The 14486-nt window shown below is 41.2% G+C and overlaps 1 protein-coding gene across 5 annotated transcripts in view; it reads left to right on the top strand.

Annotated features, from left to right (window-relative positions):
• Window positions 1-14486, top strand: part of CUL1 (cullin 1) — an 82244-nt gene that overhangs the window by 16242 nt on the left and 51516 nt on the right. Inside the window, exons 3-4 of one of the 5 annotated variants that reach the window (XM_023539562.2) lie at window positions 516-583; window positions 2559-2742. The exons of 3 other annotated variants lie outside the window; for them this stretch is intronic. The gene's annotated coding sequence lies outside the window, so the exon portion shown is untranslated. The remainder of the gene's footprint in view (window positions 1-515; window positions 584-2558; window positions 2743-14486) is intronic. One more of the 5 variants, XM_064289589.1, reaches the window with a different exon arrangement.

Raw genomic sequence — 14486 nt, 5'->3', positions numbered from 1 at the left:
CAGAAAATTTAGAAAACCCACTGCCCTCAAGTTGATTCCGACTCATAACCACCCTAGAAGACAGAGTAGAACTGCCCCATAGAGTTTCCAAGGAGCACCTGGTGGATTCAAACTGCTGACCTTTTGGTTAGCAGCCGTACCACTTAACCACTACACCACCAGGGTTTCCAGAAAATTTAGGGGGCAGTGAATTTATGTTAATGGAGGATGAGCAATTCAGAAAGGGGAGTGAGAAAGGTTGTACAACTTGAAGAATGTAATTACTGGCACTAAATGGTACATGTAGAAACTGTCGAAGTGGTGTGTGTTCTGCTGTATATATTTGCAACGACAACAAAAATAAAATTAATTATTAGAAAATAGTTCAGTGACAAAGCTATCATCAGTCCGTAAAAAAAAAAAAGTGCATTTTAGACTTGGAAAATGTTAATCTTTTCCTGAAAGTCTAAACTGCCGTTTTTAAAAGCTTCTCAGTTGAAAGTCAGAGGCAGGACTTTGTCTCTGCTCCTCTCCAGGGTTTTCTGAGCGTCGTTCCTGATGCATGAAGTCGGTTCTCCTGCATCCTGCTCCGTGAATCCAGTGCGTGAGTGTCATTCACATAGCATGTTGATGGGCATGTTTCTTTACTGGTGCCCTTGAAAGGCAGTGGACCAGGCTACTGCCTTCTTGGGCACTCTCTTGGCACCAGTGTCTGTGGAGGGCTTTGCCACCCTAGTTGTGTCCGACCTGTCATCTTTTCTTACTCTTCGCGTACTTTGAAGAGAGTTCTTTTTGACTTGATCCTCTGTTGCAGTTTGTCTTGCTTTATAACAGTTCTTGAGGTTTAACTGTTCTGGCTTGAACTTCTGCTGCACTCCATTTAATCCATCTAACCTTGCTGCCTTCAGGGCCTTTCCATGTGGCTAATCTACCCTTACTTCCTGTCGTGGGTTGACTTGTGTGCTCCAAAAATATGTGTATCAATTTGGCGAGCTCATGATTCCCAGTTATGATTGCCTACCATTTTGTTATCTGATGTGATTTCCCTGTGTGTTGTAAATCCTGTCACTAAGATGTTGATGAGATCTACAAGATTAGAGAGTATCTTAAGCCAGTCTCTTTTGAGATGTAAAAGAGAGGAGCAAGTAGAGAGACATGGAGACCTCACACCTCGAAGAGAGCAGTGCCGGGAACAGAGCACATCCTTTGGACCCAGGATTCCTGTGCAGAGAAGCTCCTAGCCCAGGGAAAGATTGATGACAAGGACCTTCCTCCAGAGCCAACAAAAAGAGAAAGCCTTCCCCTGGAGCTGGTGCCCTAAATTTGGACTCGTAGCCTGCCAGACTGTGAGAGAAGAAACTTGTGTCTGTTAAAGCCATCACTTGTGGTATTTCTGTTATAGCCACACTAGATGACTAAGACACTTCCCTCTCCACTCATCCCAAATTGACCTCCTTTCTTGTTCCTTAAACCATACCGAATTTTTTTGTTTCTAGCATTATATCTGAGGCCCAGGCTTAAAAATTAGTGATCAGCTCTCTTTTTTCTCTTGTCTAGCTTTAGTGAGCCATCAAATTTCCTTAGTTCCTCCTTTAATGCCCCGTTTATTCATGCTTTCTGTTTGGTTCTCTACCACAGCCTCGTTTTGCCCTCAGTCCTCATGCCTGGTGGAGCAATGTGTTATTATTACCTGTCCACCTGTGCTCGGGTTGATGATGGCCACACTGACCACAGGCGTGTCCACTCTACAGGCGTGTCCACAGTGGGGATTTGAGGGCCACTGTGATCAGCCTTTGCCAGTCCTTTAGCACAATAGTGAAAGATGTCAAAGTGTAGATTGTGTACAATACTGGTACGCTTTTTCTATAAACTGGCCGTATAGCACGTCTCACCTTACTTTAAGAAAGGCAGAGTGTTTATTCTGGACATTTGTCTTCTGTCCTAGTTCTTTAAACTGGGCTTAAGACTTCTAGTAATAAGTCTGCTTTAAAATTTCGAGATAGCAAACCAGTTTGTGAAGGAAGTTCTGTTAACTTTGAGATTTTACCTATAATAAATTATAAATGTAGACATTTCCTTTTGATCCATAAAGCTGATTTGTGGAAAACTTAGGTGATTAAAGAATTCACAGTTTATAACAACCAGCACATATTATGCCGGTTTCAGTGTGAAGATATGGGTGCTATGCAAGGTGACATCCATATGGCTTTTTTGGTGGATACTTAGGTGAGTGTGTGTGTGTGTGTGTGTGTGTGTGTGTGTGACTAGGACAGTAGATTTTCTTACTAGTTGTAGTGAAAAGTGATTTTAAAGCGCATTTCAGTAACTCCCTTGGCAACAGTGACTTGAACTGCTGTCTTAAAGAGGATTTTTTTTTTTAATGCAAAGGAAGATTTGCTTGTTTTATTGACGACCTAGTCCACACTAACAGGAGTATAAGCGCACTGTGTGTGTGTGTGAGAGAGAGAGAAATCTGGAAAAAATTTAGTTATAAAATGCGCTTCTCTTTAATTCATTGCGTTTATACCTTTCAGAAGTTGACTTATTTGCAGAGTTTTGATATGTAAATTGTATTTTAGGCACTTGAATTATGGTTATAAATCAAGGCCTCTAAAATGCCCACTACAAAGATGCGGTCCTGGAGGGCCAGCCCGAAGCCACAGGGAGGAGGACGGCGCTCCAGACAGCACAGGGCGAACACGTTGAGAAAAGATGAATGCATTTCTTTACTCTGTCCTCACCTTCCTCACCTGGAGAGCAACGGTGAGATTTGGATCTTACCCCAAAACCCACGTTGAGCCGGTGGTCAAAGCCCAGTGTCTGACGGTGCAGTCAGGAACACGGGGGCTGTTCGGGTTGTTAATTCACATCAGGTAGATGCCGAGCAAAGTGGAAATATCATGGAGCTTAACGAATCGCATTTGAGTTTTTAAACTTTATTACACATTAATATGTTTATTGTAGGTTATGAAATTCAAGTTTTAATAAGTAATTTATAAAGATACCGTTTTATTCTACCACCCAGATTACTCCTGTGATGTAGGCACTTCCACTTTCTAAGTGAATGTTAATACTCAGAGCAGTCTTCGTTTATTCACTAAACATGCCTACATCAGCACTGGGAGCGCAAAAATGATGGCGGTTCACGTTAGGGTTCCCCAGGCCAGTGCATCATGACAGCCAGAGAGAAGTCAGTGGCGGTTGTCACCTTGTATTATAACTGTTTCCAAAGTCTCTATGTAGGTGCATTTGTCAGCTGTTAGTTTACTCAACTCAGTCCTTCCTTCTTGCTGTTCTAATTGTATTTCTGAATCTGCTGCTTAAGTAAGGATGTTTATTCTCTATGTTGTCCTTCTGGTGCAAATGCTTTTCAGCTGCCATCCCTTGGGTTCCTGTTCTGTTGTCGGCAGGCTTGAGTCGGGCAGACCAGGTTGAGTCTTGGCTTTGCCACTACTAGCATTGTGATCTTAGGTGAGTTGCCTCCTCGCTTCTGAGCTTCAGTCTCCTGTTGTAAAATGAAGACCATGAACCTTCCTCCTAAGGTGGTGAGGAGAAAATGATCCAGTGAGCGCTCAGTGAGTCTGATCCAGTGCTTGCATGTGTAGACGGCATCTTCCCTTTGGAGGATGAGGAGCTCGGCAGGAGCACTCCTGTGCCTGCATGAGATGAAGTCAGGCAGAGGGAGGTCGAGGCTGCAGCCTGCCCTGTGGCATAGGTGCCTGGTGTGGGTCCCAGCCCACAGGGTGGTCTGGGGTAAGTCACCCACCCTCTCTGTGTGTCCTGTAGTATGGAGATGATAATGGTGTCTGATTTTAGCGCTGTTTTGAGGATTGAATGAGCTAATTAAGTGAAAACATTAGAACTAGTGAACCACATAGGCGTATCAGTTATTACTGTTATGGCGAGACTCCCTGGTCTTCCTCGACAGTATCTGGTCCCCTGATGTCTACAGCAGTGAGCCATGCAATGGGAGCAGTCACTGGATAACTACAACAAGCATGTCTTGGTGGCTGTATTTTACATGATATTTATGAGGAAATTACAAATTTTGTGTAAGAGATACTGTCATACATCTGTACAAGTAAAACTCACCAATTAACATTTTCTCCCCATTGGTCACTTTTGTGCACTGTTTAATTTTTTTTAGTGAGGTGAAATTCACAAAACATAAAATTGATAATTTTAAATTGAATAATTCAGTGATACAGAGTACATTCGCAATGTTGTATAACCACCACCTCTAGTTCGAAAACACTTTTATTATCACCCCAGAAGGGACCCTGTATCCAGTAAGCAGTCACTTCTCACTCCTTGCTTGGCCCAGTCCCTGCAACCTCTAACCTAATTTCTGTCCATGGATCTACCTATTCTGGACGTTTCATATAGGTGGAATCACACGATATGTGGACTTTTGTGTCTAGCTTCTTTCACTTAAAGGTCCCTTGGTGGCACAAGCAGTTTGCGCTCCACTATTAACTTAAAGGTTGGCGGTTTGCATTTACCCAACAATTCCACAGAAGAAAGGCCTGGCGACCTGCTTCTGTAAAGATTTACAGCCAAGAAAGCCCTGTGGGACAGTTATACTCTGTAACACATGGGGTCACCGTTAGCTGAAATCAACTCAGTGGCAGTGGGTTTGGCTTTTGGTTTCTTTCACTAAGCATAATGTTTTTAAGGTTCATCCATGTTGTAGTATGAATAATATTCCACTATATGGATATTTCTCAAGCTGAAAAAAATTCAAGCCTCAAGCTGCAATATTAAAGGATTCTGTGGGTAAAATATTGACCAATGCAGGAAGCCTCGAAAGAGCATGGAAGGAATACACAGTTACTGTACAAAAAGAATTGGTCAATGTTCAGCTATTTCAAAAGGTAACATATGATCAAGAACCAATGGTATTGAAGGAAAAAGTCCAAACTCACTGAAGGCATTAGCGAAAAACAAGACTCCGGGAATTGACGGATACCAATTGAGATGTTTGAACAAATGGACACAATGCTGAAAGCACTTACTCGTCTATGCCAAGAAGATTTGAAGACAGCTTACCTGGCCACCAACTGAAGGAGACCCGTATTTGTCCCCATTCCAAAGAAAGATAATCCAACAGAATGTGGAAGTTATCAGACAGTATCATTAATATCACATGCAAGTAAAATTTTGCTGAAGATCATTCAAAAGCGATTGCAGGAGTACATCAACAGGGAACTGCCAGAAATTCAAGCCAAATTCAGAAGAGGAAATTGTTGTTAAGTGTCGCCAAGTCAGTTCTGACTTATAGAGACCTGGTGTAAAACAGAATGAAACACTGCCCCGTTCTGTGCCATCTTCACAATCATGATACTTTAGGCCCGTTGTTGAACCCACTGTGTCAGTCCATCTTGTTGAGGATCGTCCTGTCTTTGGCTGACCTCTACTTTACCAAGCATAATGTCCTTCTCCAGGGACTAGTCCCTGCTGATTACATATCCAAAGTACACGAAGTGAAGTCTTCCCATCCTTGCCTCGAAGGAGCATTCTGTTTGTACTTCTTCCAAGACAGATTTGTTTGTTGTTTTGGCAGTCCATGGTTTATTCAGTATTCTTTCCCAACAACATAATTCAAAGGCCTCAATTCTTCTTCGGTCTTCCTTATTCGTCGTCTAGCTTTAGGATTCATATGAGGCAATTAAAAACACCATGGCTTGGTTCAGGCGCACTTGAGTCTTCAAGGTGACATCTTTGCTTTTTAACACTTTAAAGAGGTCTTTTGGCCTCAGATATGCCCAATCCAATTCATCTTTTGATTTTTTTTTATTGTGTTTTAAGTGAAAGTTTGCAGTTCAAGTTAGTCCCTCATACAAAAACTCATACACACCTTGCTATGTAACCCTAGCTGCTCTCCCCCTAATGACAGCACGCTCCTCCTTTCCACCCTGTATTCCCCATGTCCATTCAACTAGCTCCTGTCCCCCTCTGCCTTCTCATCTCACCTCCAGGCAGGAACTGCCCATATAGTCTCATGTGTCTACTTGAGCCAAGAAGCTCACTCCTCACCATTATCATTTTCTGTCTTATAGTCCAGTCCAATCCCTGTCTGAAGAGTTGGCTTCAGGAATGGTTCTAATCTTGGGTTAAGAGAGAGCCCTGGGGGCCGTGACGTCTGGGGGTCCCTCCGTTATCAGTCAGACCGTTAAGTCTGGTCTTTTTAAGAGAATTTGAGGTCCACATCCCACTGTTCTCCTGTTCCATCAGGGATTGTCTGTTATGTTCCCTATCAGGGTAGCCATCGATGGTAGCTAGGCACCATCTAGTTCTTCCGGTCTCCAGCTGATGGAGTCTCTGGTTTATGTGGCCCTTTCTGTCTCTTGGGTTCATATTTACCTTGTGTTCTTTATTCTCCTCTACTCCAGGTGTGTTGAGACCAATTAATGCGCCTTAGGTGGCCACTTGGTAGCGTTGAAGACCCCAGACAACACTCACCAAAGTGGGATGCGGAACGATTTAATACATTTTCTTATGCCAGTTGACCTGTATGTCCCCTAAAACCATGGTCCCCAGACCACCATTCCAGCTACTCTGGTCTTCAAAGAATTTGGTTGTAGTCAGGAGACTTCTCAGCTTTTGGCTTAATCCAGTTGCGCTGACCTCCCCTGTATTCTGTGTTGTCTTTCCCTTCGCCTAAAATAGTTTTTGTCTACTATCTTAATTAATGAATACCCCTCTACCTCCCTCCCTACCCATCAAAGAATATTTTCTTCTGTGTTTAAACTTTTTCTTGCATTCTTATAATAGCGGTCTCATACAATATTTGTCCTTTTGCAACTAATTTCACTCAGCATAATGCCTTCCAGATTCCTCCATGTTATGTTTCACAGATTCATCGTTGTTGTTCATCGTTGCGTGGTATTTCATTATGTGAATATACCATAATTTATCTATTCATCTGTTGATGGGCACCTTGGTTGCTTCCATCTTTGTGCTATTGTAAACAGTGCTGCAGTGAACATGGGTGTGCATGTATCTGTTCATGTGAGGGCTCTTATTTCTCTAGGCTATATTCCAAGGAGTGGGATTGGATTGCTGGATCGAATGGCAGTTACTATTTCTAGCTTTTTAAGGAAGTGCCAAGTTGATTTCCAAAGTGGTTGTACCATTTTACATTCCCACCAGCAGTGTTAGTGTTCCAATCTCTCCGCAACCTCTCCAACATGTATTATTTTGTGATTTTTGGATTAATCCCAGCCTTGCTGGGGTGAGATAGAATCTCATTGTAGTTTTGATTTGCATTTCTCTGATGGCTAATGATCATGAGCATTTCCTCATGTGCCTTTTAGCTGCCTGAACATCTTCTTAAGTAAAGTGACTATTCATATCCCTTGCCCACCTTTTTGATTGGGTTATTTGTCTTTTTGTTGTTGACTTTTTGCAGTATCATATAGATTTTAGAAATCAGACGCTGATTGGATTTGTCATAGCTAAAAATTTTTTCCCAGTCTGTAGGTAGTCTTTTTACTCTTTTGGTGAAGTCTTTTGATAAGCATAAGTGTTTGCTTTTTAGGAGTTCCCAGTTATCTAGTTTCTCTTCTGCATTGTTAGTAATGTTTTGTATCCTGTTTATGCCATGTATTAGGGCTCCTAGAATTGTCACTCGTTTTTCTTCCATGATCCTTATTGTTTTAGATTTTATATTTAGGTCTTTGATCCCGTTTTGAGTTAGTTTTTGTGCATGGTGTTAGGTATGGGTCTTGTTTCATTTATTTGCAGATGGATATCGTTATGCCAGCACCATTTATTGAAGACACTGTCTTTTCCCCATTTAACTGACCTTGGGCCTCTGTCAAATATCAGCCACTCATATGTGGATGGATTTATGTCTGGATTCTCAATTCTGTTCCATTGGTCTATGCATCTGTTGTTGTACCAGTACCAGGCTGTTCTGACTACTGTGGTGGTATAATATGTTCTAAAATCAGGTAATATGAGGCCTCCCACTTAGTTCTTCTTTTTCAGTAATGCTTTGCTTATCCCGGTCCTCTTTCCTTTCCATACGAAGTTGGTGATTTGTTTTCTCCATCTCATTAAAAAATGTCATTGTAATTTGGATTGGATTGCATCGTATCTGTAGATCGCTTTGGGTAGAATAGACGTTTTTACAATGTTGAGTCTTCCTGTCCATGAGCAAGGTATTCTTTTCCACTTATGTAGGTCTCTTTTGGTTTCTTGCAGTAGCGTCTTGTAGTTTTCTTTATATAGGTGTTTTATGTCTCTGGTTAGATTTATTCCTAAGCATTTTATCTTCTTGGGGGCTATTGTAAATGGTATTGATTTGGTGATTTCCTCTTCGATGTTCTTTCTTGGTATAGAGGAATCCAACAGATTTTTGTGTGTTTATCTTGTGTCTAGAAACTCTGCTGAACTCTTTTATTAGCTTCAGTAGTTTTCTTGTGAATTCTTTAGGGTTTTCTGTATATAAGATCATGTCACCTGCAGATAGAGATACTTTTACTTCTTCCTTAGCAATTTGGATGCCCTTCATTTTTTTTTTTTTTTTTTTATCTAGCCTAATTGCTCTGGCCAGGACCTCTTGCATAGGAGCGATGTGATACAGGGCATCCTTGTCTGGTTCCTGTTCTCAAGGGGAATGCTTTCAGATTCTCTCCATGTAGTATGATGTTGGCTGTTGGCTTTGTATAAATGCCCTTTGTTAATGTTGAGGAATTTCCCTTCTATTCCTATTTTGCTGAGAGTTTTTTTTTTTTTTTTTTTTTTTATCACGGATGGGTGTTGGACTTTGTCAAATGCCTTTTCTGCATCAGTTGATAAAATCATGTGTTTCTTGTCTTTTGTTTTATTTATATGATGGGTTACATTGGTTGTTTTTCTAATGTTAAACCATCCCTGCATACTTGGTTTGAATCCCACTTGGGCATGCCGAATTATTTTTTTGATATGTTGTTGAATTCTATTGGCAAGAATTTTGGTGAGGATTTTTGCATCTAAGTTCATGAGGGATATAGGTCTGTAATTTTCTTTTTTTTATGGTGTCTTTACCTGGTTTTGGTATCAGGGATATGCTGGCTTCATAGAATGGGTTTGGGAGTATTCCATCCTTTTCTATGCTCTGAAATAACCTTTGGTAGTAGTGATGTTAACTCTTCTCTGAAAGTTTGCTAGAATTCGCCAGTGAAGCTGTCAGGGCCAGGGCTTTTTTTTGTTGGGAGTTTTTAAATTACCTTTTCAGTCTCTTCTTTTGTTATGGGTTTATTTAGTTATTGGGTCCTCTATGTTAGTTTAGGTAGGTAGTGTGTTTCTAGATATTTGTCCATTTCCTCTAGGTTTTCAAATTTGATAGAATACAATTTTTCATAGTAATCTGATATGATTCTTTTAATTTCAGTTGAGTGTCTTGTGATATTGCCCATCTCATTTCTTATTTGGGTTATTAGCTCCCTCTCCTGTTTTTCTTTCATCAGTTTGGCCAGTGGTTTATAGATTTTGTTGATGTTTTTGGTCTTGTTAACTCTTTCAGTTCTTTTTCTGTTCTCTATTTCACTTAATTCTGCTCTAATTTTTATTTTCTTTCTTCTGGTGCCCAAGGGTTTTTTTTATTAAAAAAAAAATTTTTTTTTTTTTATATTTGTTCAAGTTATAGGGATAATTCTTTGATTTGGGCCCTTTCTTCTTTTTGAATGTGTGTCTTTATTGCTATGAATTGACCTCTGAGCACTGCTTTAGCTGTCCTGAAGGTTCTGGTTGGAAGTGTTTTCATTCTTATTGGATTCTAGGAACTTCTTTAGTCCATCCTTAATTTCTTTTGTAACCCAGTTGTTTTTGAGCAAGGTGTTGTTCAGTTTCCATGTGTTTGATTTCTTTTCCATGTTTTTTCTGTTATTTCTACTTTTATGGCTTTATAGTCAGAGAAGATGCTTTGTAATATTTTGATATTTTGGATTCTGTTAAGGCTTGCCCTATGACCTAATATGTGGTCTATCCTAGAGAATGTTCCATGTACATTGGAAAAGAAAGTATACTGGGCTGCTGTTGGGTGGAGTGTTCCGTACATGTCTATGAGGTCAAGTTGGTTGATTGTGGCATTTAGATCTTCTGTATCTTTATTGAGCTTCTTTCTGGATGTTCCGTCCTTCACCAAAAGTGACGTGTTGAAGTTTCCCACTATTATTGTGGAGCTGTCTATCTCGCTTTTCAATGCTGTTAGACTTTGTTTTATGTAGTTTGAAGCACTGTCGTTGGGTGTGTAAATATCTGTTACGGTTATGTCCTCCTGGTATCAAACCAAAAACTCAGTGCCGTTGAGTCGATTCTGACTCATAGCAACCCAGTAGGAGAGAGAAGAACTGCCCTGTAGAGTTTCCAAGGAACATCTGGCGAATTTGAACTTCCAGCCCTTTGGTTAGCAGCCGTAGCACTTAACCACTATGCCAACAGGGCTTCCCCTCCTGGTATATTGACTCTTTAATTGTTATATAGTGTCCTTCCTTATCTTTTGTGCTGGATTTAACTTCAGAGCCTATTTTGTCGGAAATTAATATTGCCACTCCTGCTCTTTTTTGATGTTATTGATTTTCTAACCAGAGGACTCCCTTTAGTATTTCTTGTAGTTTTGGTTTGGTTTTTGCAAATTCCCTAAATTTTTTTTATCTGTAAATGTCCTAATTTCATCTTCTTATTTGAGAGAAAGTTTTGCTGGATATATTGTTCTCAGCTGGCAATTTTTTTCCTTCAAGCCTTTATATATGTCATCCCAGTCATTGCTTTCTTACCTGCATGCTTTCTGCCAAGTAGCCCGAGCTCATTCTTACTGACTTTCCATTGTAGGTGACTTTTTGTTTATCCCTAGCCGTTCTTCACATTCTCTCTTTATCTTTCGTTTTGGCAAGTCTGATTATAATATGTCTTGGTGACTTTCTTTTGGTATCTACCTTGTGCGGGGTTCAATGAGCATTGTGGCTAGATACCTCCTCGTCTTTCATGATATCAGGGAAGTTTTCTGCCAATAAATCTTCAGCAATTCTTTGTGTATTTTCTTTTCTCCCTCCCTGTTCTGGTACTCCAATCACTTGTAGGTTATTTCTTTTAAAAGAGCCCCACATGACTCTTTGGGTTTCTTCATTTTTTTTTAATTCTTTTATCTGGTTTTTCTTCAAACATATTAGTGCCAAGTGTTTTATCTTCAGTCTTGCTGATTCTGACTTCCATTGCCTCAATTCGGCTCCTCTGACTTTGTGTTGAGTTGTCTAATTCTATAATTTTATTGTTAATCTTATGAATTTATGTTTGCTGTCTCTCTTTGGATTCTTGCAGCTTATTATATTTGTCATTATGCTCTCGAATAACGTTCTTAATTTTCTCCACTGCTTTATCTGAGTGTTCCTTGGCTTGTTCTGTGTTTTGCCTGATCTCCTTCCCGATCTCCTGAAGAGTTCTGTATATTAATCTTTTGTATTCTGCCTCTGGTAATTCCACGAAGATTCCTTGATGCTTTGTTTTAGGAACTTGTTGAAGTGATCATGGTCTGTGTCTTCGTGTGATTTGATATTGGCTATTGTCTCCAAGCCGTCTATAAGTCATTCTATTAATTTATGTTTGCTTACGGTGTCTTAGTTTCTTGTTTTGTTTTCTTTTGATATGCCCAAATGGGCTGCTCAAGTGAGCTAGTTTGATTATCGGTGCCTTTCTGTCACCAGACAGCTAGAGCTGTTACCAGGTTTTTGACCCCAGGAGGCCATTCACTTTACTTGTATGGATTCAGCTCATATGTCCAGGTAGTCGGTCACCAAGTGTGTAGTTCAGGTTCTCACCTACAGTCTTAGAGGAGCAGGGGTGATTGGTGTAGGCACAGGTATCTGGTCACAGCAAGGAGTCACGCTCTGAGCGAGGCAGGGAGCTGACAACTCATTCCCGGAATATCTGTGAGGAAAGCGCATCCCTGTCCTCTAGAGCGCACAGGCGGGTGGGCTCTGCAGCTGAGCTATAGGCATCCAATTCTTTTGACTGTAAGGACTGGGAGGCACCACTTATGTTTGCAGATAGGTGATGTGGGTAGAGCCACCAGTCCTGAGACCCCTGACGTGGGTAGGTGAGAATCCTGCTTAATAGGCAGAGTGGTGTCAAACGTCAAAAACCCACCTCTCCAACACAGCTGAAATGGTTGAAGTCAGACTTTAGGCACATACACCATTGCAGTATGCCAAGCAGGGCCTAAGCTGCTGAAATGGGCCCACACCAGTCCTTGCAGGGGTGAAAGGCATTCAAAGTCCATGGACCACTTGTGCTTGGGCCCAGCAAAGTTGCTGCTTCTGCCCTGAGTTCCCAGCTTGGGAGAGCCAGCCAATTATTTTTTTCCCCAGTTGTTAATTTGTTCCTCCTCCAGGGCCAGGAGAATGGCTCAGGGCACACAGCACGACCTATCTCAGGCCCAGGGAAAGAGGCCGCCACTGAAGCCAGCTGGGGGGCTGGAGCAGAGAGAGGAGAGATCAGATAAATGGAAGAGAGTTCTTTGGCAAGGAGTGCCTTTTAGTCCACATGGTAAATTAGACCCAAGTTCTTATCTTTTTGCCGAGAGCGCTGTTCTTCACTGATTCTGGAGGCATGAGTAGACTCTGTGCCACTTGCGTTCTCTGGCTGTGGAAAACGCATCCCAAATGCTACTGCCAGCCCCACCATGGTCATGCCAGGGGATCGGGCCTGCAGGGCACCGGTTCCCCCTGAGTCAGGTCTGGCAACTCCTCGCTGCTTTTGAACCACCTCTCCCTCCCGCTTCTGCTGGGTGCAGTTTCTTAATTTATGCCTTTGATGTTCAGGGCTCTTAGTTTGTCATATATATAATCAATAAACTTGTGTTTTGGGGTCTTTGTTGTAAGAAGGACCACCAGAAGCACCTGACTATGCTGTGATCTTGAGCGTGCCTCTGTTTTGATTTCTTCAGTGCTGCTACCATGGGTGTTGATTGTGGATCCAAGTAAAATGAAATCCTTAACAGCTTCAGCCTTTTCTCGTTTATCATGATGTTGTTTATTGGTCCAGTTGTGAGGATTTTTGTTTTCTTTATCTTGAAATGTAATCCATACTGAAGGCTGCAGTCTTTGATCTTCATCAGTAGGTACTTCAGGTCCTCTTCACTTTCAGCAGGCTAGGTTGTGACATCTGCATAATGCAGGTTGTTAATGATGAGTTTTCTTCCAGTGTTGATGTTGTGTTCTTCATATAGTCCAGCTTCTCAGATTGTTTGCTCAGCATACAGATTGACTAGGTATGGTGAAAAGATGCAACCCTGATGCACACCTTTCCTGACTTGTTCTGTTCCAAACAACTGCTTCTTGATCCACATATAGGTTCCTCATGAGCACAGTTAAGTGTTCTGGAATTCCCATTCTTTCCAGTGTTATCCATAATTTGTTATGAACCACACAGTGGAATGCCTTTGCATAGTCAGTAAAACACAGGTAAACATTTTTCTGGCATTCTCTGCTTTCAGCCAGGATCTATCTGACATCAGCAAAAACATCCCTGGTTCCACCTCCTCCTCTCAGTCTGTCTTGAATTTCTGACAGCCCCCTGTTGGCATACTGCTGCAGCAGCTTTTGAATGATCTTCAGCAAAATTTTACTTGGCATGTGATATTAATTATATTGTTTGGTAATTTCTGCATTCAGGTGGATCACCTTTCTTTGGAATAGGCATAAATATGGATCTCTTCCAGTTGGTTGGCCAGGTAGCTGTCTTCCAAGTTTCTTGGCATGGATGAGTGAGCACTTCCAGTTCTGCTTCCATTTTTTGAAACATCGCAATTGGTATTCCATCAATTCCTGGAGTCTTATTTTTCGCCAGTGCCTTCAGTGTTGCGTGGACTTATTCCTTCAGTACTGTCAGTTCTTGATCATATGCTGCTTCCTGAAATGGTTGAACGTCAACTGATTCTTTTTGGTATAAGTGACTCAGGGTATTCCTTCCATCTTCTTTGATGCTTCTCATGTTGTTTAATATTTTCCCTGTAGAATCCTTCAGTATTGTAACTTGAGGCTTGAATTTTTTTTTTCAGTTCTTTCAGCTTGAGAAACACCAAGTGTGTTCTTGCTGTTTGGTTTTTTATTTACAGGTCTTTGCTTTTTTCATTATAATACTTTACTTTGTCTTCTCGAGCCACCCTTTGAAATTTTCCGTTCAGCTCTTTTACTTCATCAGAGAATGTAGAATGGGGAATACCATTGCTAATGTCAAATGTATTTTGGCTGAAAGCAGAGACTACCAGAAAGATGTTTATCTGTGTTTTATTGACTATGCAAAGGCCTTCCACTGTGTGGATTATAACAAATTATGGCTAGCACTGCAAAGAAATGGGAATTCCAGAACACTTAATTGTGCTCAGGTAGAACCTGTATGTAGACCAAGAGGCAGCCATTTGAACAGAACAAGGGGATACTGCATGATTTAAAATCAGGAAAGGTGTGCTTCAGGGTTGTATCCTTTCCCCATGGTTATTCAATCTGTAGGCTGAGCAAATAATC

The sequence above is a fragment of the Loxodonta africana genome, chromosome 8 (assembly GCF_030014295.1).
Source record: "Loxodonta africana isolate mLoxAfr1 chromosome 8, mLoxAfr1.hap2, whole genome shotgun sequence".
In the NCBI taxonomy this organism is placed as follows: Eukaryota; Metazoa; Chordata; class Mammalia; order Proboscidea; family Elephantidae; genus Loxodonta; species Loxodonta africana.
The sequence above is the reverse complement of the archived record's forward strand: the minus strand, read 5'-3'. Positions and strand labels throughout refer to the sequence as shown.